Here is a 7,801-nt window from a genome sequence, read left to right on the forward strand (position 1 = left end):
ATTTCCTAATCTAATTCCCTCAGCATCACCCGACTTAATTCGACTACATTCCATTATCCTCGTTTTGCTTTTGTTAATGTTCATCTTATATCGTCCTTTCAAGATACTATCCATTCCGTTCAACTGCTCTTCCAAATCCTTTGCTGTCTCTGATAGAATTACAATGTTATCGGCAAACCTCAAAGTTTTTATTTCTTCTCCATTAATACCTACTCCGAATTTTTCGTTTGTTTCCTTCACTGCTTGCTCAATATACAGATTGAATAACATCGAGGAGAGGCTACATCCCTGTCTCACTCCCTTCCCAACCACTGCTTCCCTTTCATGTCCCTCGACTCTTATAACTGCCATATGGTTTCTGTACAAATTGTAAATAGCCATTCGCTCCCTGTATTTTACCCCTGCCACCTTCAGAATTTCAAAGAGAGTATTCCAGTCAACATTGTCAAAAGCTTTCTCTAAGTCTACAAATGCTAGAAACTTAGGTTTCCCTTTCCTTAACCTAGCTTCTAAGATAAGTCGTAGGGTCAGTATTGCCTCACGTGTTCCAATATTTCTCCGGAATCCAAACTGATCTTCCCCGAGGTCGGCTTCTACTAGTTTTTCCATTTGTCTGTTAATAATTCGCGTTAGTATTTTGCAGCTGGGACTTATTAAACTGATAGTTCGGTAATTTTCACATCTGTCAGCACCTGCTTTCTTAGGGATTGGTATTATTATATTCTTCTTGAAGTTTGAGGGTATTTCGCCTGTCTCATACATTTTGCTCACCAGATGGTAGAGTTTTCTCAGGACTGGCTCTCCCAAGGTTGTCAGTAGTTCCAATGGAATGTTGTCTACTCCGGGGGCCTTGTTTCGACTCAGGTCTATCAGTGCTCTGTCAAACTCTTCACGCAATATCATATCTCCCATTTCATCTTCATCTACATCCTCTTCCATTTCCATAATATTGTCCTCAAGTACATCGTCCTTGTATAGGCCATCTACATACTCCTTCCACCTTTCTGCTTTCCCTTCTTTGCTTAGAACTGGGTTTCCTTCTGAGCTCTTGACATTCATGCAAGTGGTTCTCCTTTCTCCAAAGGTCTCTTCAATTTTCCTGTAGGCAGTATCTATCTTACCCGTAGTGAGACAAGCCTCTACATCCTTACATTTGTCCTCTAGCCATCCCTGCTTAGCTATTTTGCACTTCCTGTCGACATCATTTTTGAGACGTTTGTATTCATTTTTGCCTGCTTAATTTACTGCATTTTTATATTTTCTCCTTTCATCAATTAAATTCAATATTTCTTCTGTTACCCAAGGGTTTCTACTAGCCCTCGTCTTTTTAACCATTTGATCCTCTGCTGCCCTCACTATTCCATCCCTCAAAGCTACCCATTCTTCTTCTAGTGTATTTCTTTCCCCCATTCCTGTCAATTGTTCCCTTATGCTCTCCCTGAAACTCTGTACGATCTCTGGTTCTTTCAGTTTACCCAGGTCCCATCTCCTTAAATTCCCACCTTTTTGCAGTTTCTTCAGTTTTAATCTACAGTTCATAACTAACAGATTGTGGTCAGAGTCCACATTTGCCCCTGGAAATGTCTTACAATTTAAAACCTGGTTTATATGGCTCACTAATCATGGCCCAGCTAGTGCCTCTCTTTTCTAGTGCGTGCTTTCTAGTTCATCGCCTCAAATCCACGTGATTTCTACAGTCACAGAATCTAAAAGCTACCCTCTTATTGGCAGACTGATGTAAATAGTGAAGGCAAATACAATATTTATTAGTCTCTGTTATGTGTATGTGCCGGCCGCGGTGATCTCGCGGTTCTAGGAGCGCAGTCCGGAACCGTGCGCCTGCTACGGTCGCAGGTTCGAATCCTGCCTCGGGCATGGATGTGTGTGATGTCCTTAGGTTAGTTAGGTTTAAGTAGTTCCACGTTCTAGGGGACTGATGCCCACAGCAGTTGAGTCCCATAGCGCTCAGAGCCATTTGAACCATTTTATGTGTCTGTTGCGTTTATTAAAGTTATGGAAAACCACAACGAGTTTATCCATCATCTCAATAAAATTTAACGTAGAGGGTAACTTCAAATGAAGAAATTTTATCAAAATTTGTTATGTTTGTTGACGACCATATTCTAGTTACGTGTAACCGAAGATAACTTACAGAGAGCGCTATATGAATTACATAAAGTGGCACAGCAACGTAATTAAAGGGTATCGAAAATGAAAAATATGTCCATAGCGCCCAAGGCTCACAACCTTTAAGATGTGAATTCATATTAGAAAACGAAACAGCTGCGCAACTTAACACATCCAGAGTCTTGAGCCGACACGTCACATTTGGCGAAGTGGATATGGAAGAAAATAAAAATTAAAAAAGATACAGTGATTCGGTTTGATGTGTGGCACCGTTAATAGAATGCTCATGGGAAAGGTACAGAAGAACACAATGAAACACCCCCTTAGAAAAATTAGGAATGATCTGCTACGTTATTTGATTTTCAAACAGCTGAGCAAAACAGAACGTACTCAGACATTTCTCTATTTACTTATTCTGATCAACACTAGACTGGCACACAATATTTTAAGGGGAACACAATCTGACTTTCAATAATCCCTACAAAAGAATGGCCCTGACTAACAATAACCTATTACCTTTCATGAATCACTAACGCCCAAAAACCTTCGTTACTGAAACGACTGCAATACAGCGAGCGCCAAAACTGCCAGCTAAATAAAAGATTCTAACTACTGAAGGCACTAACTACTGATAGGTATAGTTAGCAAATGAAAGATTTTAATGGAGAACAAACAATATATTTACCTTAATAGTGTTCAAAAGTCATTATATATATATAAATTTGTAAGACTGGATGTCATATCAGTTCATGACATCCAGTCTTACAAATTTCCTTTTTCTGACGGACACACGTCCAGATCGTCCGCTCTCAAAACTCTGCCATCTCTGCCCCCACATCCACCACTGCTGGCGGCTCACCTACAACTGCCCAACGCTACGCGCTGTTCACATCCAACTGCCCAACACTCCAGTAGCAAATGTTCCAACAATGCAAACCAGCCACAGACTGCACACAGAACAGTCAGTGATTTTTATACACAGCGCTATGTGGCGTTATCAACATAAAAACCTAAACAGTCTACTTACAACAATGATAAAATTCTATAAGGTTATGGCAGTTTTTAATTAAAAAGTTGATAGAATTAATATGAAAGTAATTGAAATTCAAGCTACAGGCACTGAAATTCAAAATCTGGTTAATAACCAATAGTGCAATAAATTAATACCACTTTAAGCAATTGGCCTCCTTCGCCCAGAATGAAGACAATACTAATGACAAGAAATTCCCACTCAAAACAATAAGATCTTATAAGCTTTAATTTTAATTCCAAATTTGTCCAGTTTTGACTGTAAGTATATTATGCCCAAAATGGCAACAATAGTAATAATAAGAAAACTTTACTCAAAACAATGAAATCTTAAACAGTTTAATTTTCATCTCCGAGGCAATTAAATTTTGTTGTAAGTTTCTTTTGCCAAGAATGACGATAATAATAATGGAAAGAAACATTTTTCTTAGAACAAGCTGTTCTAAATAGTTAATTTCACATGTCTTAAAGAATTAACTATAGGAGTGAGCGAGGTGGCGCAGTGGTTAGCACAATGGACTCGCATTCGGGAGGACGACGGTTCAAACCGGCGTCCGGCCATCCTGATTTGGGTTTTCCGTGATTTTCCTAAATCGCTTCAGGTAAATGTCCGGATGGATCCTTTGGAAGGACACAGCCGACTTCCTTCCCCGTCCTCTCCTAATGCGATGGGACCGATGACCTCGCTATTTGGTCCCGTCTCTCAAATCGAACAACTAATCTTAACTGTAGGCAGTGAATAAATGGATGTAATCAAACCAACGGTTCCATCCGAAGGTGGACTAAACAGTTCGGCACCAAGACGAGACACCTCACGGCCCCATCCTAGTTGGGCGACTGGCAGTTTGAAAGCACGTAGAGGGGCCACATCTATAACACACTAAGTTTGCCAATAAGGGAACATTAATGGCCAATGTACAACACCAAAATAGATATAGGTAGAAATACGCATATAGACAACGGCCTTGCCGCAGTGGATACACCGGTTCCCGTCAGATCACCGAAGTTAAGTGCTGTCGGGCGTGGCCGGCACTTGGATGGGTGACCATCTAGGCAGTCATGCGCTGTTGCCATTTTTCGGGGTGCATCCAGCCTCATGGTGCTAATTGAGGAGCTACTCGACCGAATAGTAGCTGCTCCGGTCAAAGAAAAGCATCATAACGACTGGGAGAGCGGTGTGCTGATCACACGCCCCTTCTATCCGCTTCCTCATCTGAGGATGACACGCCGGTCGGATGGTCCTGATGGGCCACTTGTGGCCAGAGGATGGAGTGCAATAAATAAGCATATAAGGCACTGGACGAAAGCAGACAAGGACGAGAACGGATCGGACACAAGCGTCAGTGAGTACGTCCGTGCCACAAGCAAACACACAACCAACCTGGGGAGGTCCTTATGATCCAGACACAAGAGTGCACACAGTACAATTCTCCGTCAGCCAAAATTAGAAAGGCCAACTGAAAGCCAGTTACAGTGACCGCCAGACTAACGGATGTATCCAGCCCAGTGCAGGCCAAAATATAAGAACTGGCGCTAAATGTAAGTCAATACACACAACATAAAATTTAAATGCAACGACAAATACTATGGCACTTGTTTAAAAAAAACGCATAAACAGCTAAATCTAACATTTGCATGACATGCTTAAAATCAATGTCGAGTAACAGCTATAAAACCGCACAGAACTATGAAATGCTTAATGTAAGAAACAGACAAACAAGGTTTTAAAAAAGAAATGACTAAATAATTTGAGAATCTCACTAATGTGGGCCAGCGTAATCATCCAATTTTATTCACCTTAAGCATAAGGCGTTGCGAAAGAAACAGCTAGTCAAATTAGCCCAAACAGGAGTGGCCAGCGAAACATCAAAATATTCACTCACACAAAGGGCCACTAGCCCACCACCATACCCCTCACCCTACGCGTTCAGTTTACAGATACAGAAATAAGCAACACCCTTTGCGGGCAATGTTCAAAGCCAAGCAATAACATAGTTGCAACTGTCTCCCTCTAAAGTCAATGTTACGCTACAGAACCCAACAGAGCCTTACAGTCCCAGAACTAAGTCAGAGACCGAACAACAAATTTTGACCCACAGTACACAACTGAGGGGTTGCAGCACTCAACATCAAGCCCTTACCATAACTTAATCGACTGGATCAGTATCCAACAACTCCAGAGGTAAGAAATGTACGCTGCCAACGAAACACACTAGCCGCCCTGTAGAAAACTCTAAGGCACGGCACATCGGAACTCCCTTCGGCGCGAGGGCCTCTTTCGCTTTAGTGGTTCTCGTCGCGAACCCGGGCAGAGTAAACACCAGACACCGCCCGGAGGCCGGCCGCTGTGACCCAGTCCGGAACCGAGCGACTGCTACGGTCGCAGGTTCGAATACTGCCTCGGACATGGATGTGTATGATGTCCTTACGTTAGTTAAGTTTAAGTAGTTCTAAGTTGTAGGGGATTGATGACGTCAGGAGTTAAGTCCCATAGTGCTCAGAGCCATTTGAACCATTTTTTGAACACCGCCCGGAAGAAGGAAGGGTCCGCTGCTCTCCGGTGTGCGTTCTTAACTCGCCTTTGGCTCCGAGACAAACCCCAGCTGCACCAGAGGTCCAGAAGGCAGCGCTAAAGACCCAAAGACGCACGCAATAGAAAGACAGCGAGATGGGTGGTCCCCCAAACCCAGCCACCCAGGTCATGTACACCTGTACTATGCAAACCACGTTATGGTGTGTGGCACAGAGTAGTTCGTGTACCACTGTCACTTCCCTCTATTCTTGTTCAGCTGCGTATAGTCTACGATGAGAGCAATTACTAGCAAGCCTTCTTATGCGCTCCAATCTCTCAAATTTTACCTTCGAGGTGCTTTCACAAGATGATCATCTCCATGATGCTTTTGTGCTTACTAAGTTAACTTTTAATGAAATGCACTGCTTTTCTTCTTCATTTTGTCTGACAATCTATCTGGTACTGTCTACTGGTGTAGAAGTACATCTTCCTGACAATCAAGACTGAGGAAGCGATGTGAACTATTCTCTGTCTGTCTAAAGTGTTAATTAAATACCTACAAAACAAGAAGAGATTGTTAACACAGACAAGTATTATAGAGAAAGTGTGCAATGTATTTTTCTTATTACCTAACAGTATTTACGATACTTCCGCTGCTATATTCCTCTATTGTTGTGGTGTAAACTGGTAAGCATGCATCCGTTTACTAATGTGCTAGAAACATAAGAATACACGAGTAAAAGCTGCTGATATTTGCTAAGTCCTCTTTCCTTGAGTCGTTTTCTTACTGATGTTAGATTAGAGGAGTATGATTTGTCAGATACTTTTTATTTGGATTCTGAATGCTGTGGTTTTCTTTCCCTGTTCTTGCCAGTTGTGAGTCATACGTATTTGAAATCGTAAAGTAATCATCCGAAGCAATCTGAAATGGAATGACTTCAGAAAACGAAATGCAAGGAAAAAAAGCGATATACATGGATCACATATTGACACTACTACTGATAACATCACGAGAATTCCGCTGATAGATGAGTGTAGTGGTATGAGAGGAGACCAGTGCTCTGCGTGCATGTGCAACATGAATATCAATGTCCAAGCACCAAACATCAAATTATTTATCACCAATTGTGTAATAGCGCATTAGTCTCTTCATCTATTTATTTGCAATACGTTGCATTTACCTGCGTCAAGATTCCTATAGCAACCATCCATCCTCTGGAATTCTCTGTTAGATACAATATGCTGGATAATATATTTTAGAACTCCAGTTACCAAGTAAACCATCCATATTACCAAGTAAACCATCCATAACATACCAATTATAATTTATAGCCTCTGCCACTTGCTATATTACTTTAGTAATATTACACGGCTTCTATAGATATACACTCCTGGAAATGGAAAAATGATCACATTGACACCGGTGTGTCAGACCCACCATACTTACTCCGGACACTGCGAGAGGGCTGTACAAGCAATGATCACACACACGGCACAGCGGACACACCAGGAACCGCGGTGTTGGCCGTCGAATGGCGCTAGCTGCGCAGCATTTGTGCACCGCCGCCGTCAGTGTCAGCCAGTTTGCCGTGGCATACGGAGCTCCATCGCAGTCTTTAACACTGGTAGCATGCCGCGACAGCGTGGACGTGAACCGTATGTGCAGTTGACGGACTTTGAGCGAGGGCGTATAGTGGGCATGCGGGAGGCCGGGTGGACGTACCGCCGAATTGCTCAACACGTGGGGCGTGAGGTCTCCACAGTACATCGATGTTGTCGCCAGTGGTAGGCGGAAGGTGCACGTGCCCGTCGACCTGGGACCGGACCGCAGCGACGCACGGATGCACGCCAAGACCGTAGGATCCTACGCAGTGCCGTAGGGGACCGCACCGCCACTTCCCAGCAAATTAGGGACACTGTTGCTCCTGGGGTATCGGCGAGGACCATTCGCAACCGTCTCCATGAAGCTGGGCTACGGTCCCGCACACCGTTAGGCCGTCTTCCGCTCACGCCCCAACATCGTGCAGCCCGCCTCGAGTCGTGTCGCGACAGGCGTGAATGGAGGGACGAATGGAGACGTGTCGTCTTCAGCGATGAGAGTCGCTTCTGCCTTGGTGCCAATGATGGTCGTAT

At 43.4% G+C, this 7,801-nt stretch overlaps 1 pseudogene; it reads left to right on the forward strand.

Annotated features, from left to right (window-relative positions):
- Positions 1 to 4,111: 4,111 nt before the first annotated feature.
- LOC126274418 (5S ribosomal RNA) lies at positions 4,112 to 4,229 on the forward strand (annotated as a pseudogene).
- The last annotated feature ends 3,572 nt before the right edge of the window (positions 4,230 to 7,801 follow it).

This window comes from Schistocerca gregaria, chromosome 5, assembly GCF_023897955.1.
Source record: "Schistocerca gregaria isolate iqSchGreg1 chromosome 5, iqSchGreg1.2, whole genome shotgun sequence".
Taxonomy (NCBI): domain Eukaryota; kingdom Metazoa; phylum Arthropoda; class Insecta; order Orthoptera; family Acrididae; genus Schistocerca; species Schistocerca gregaria.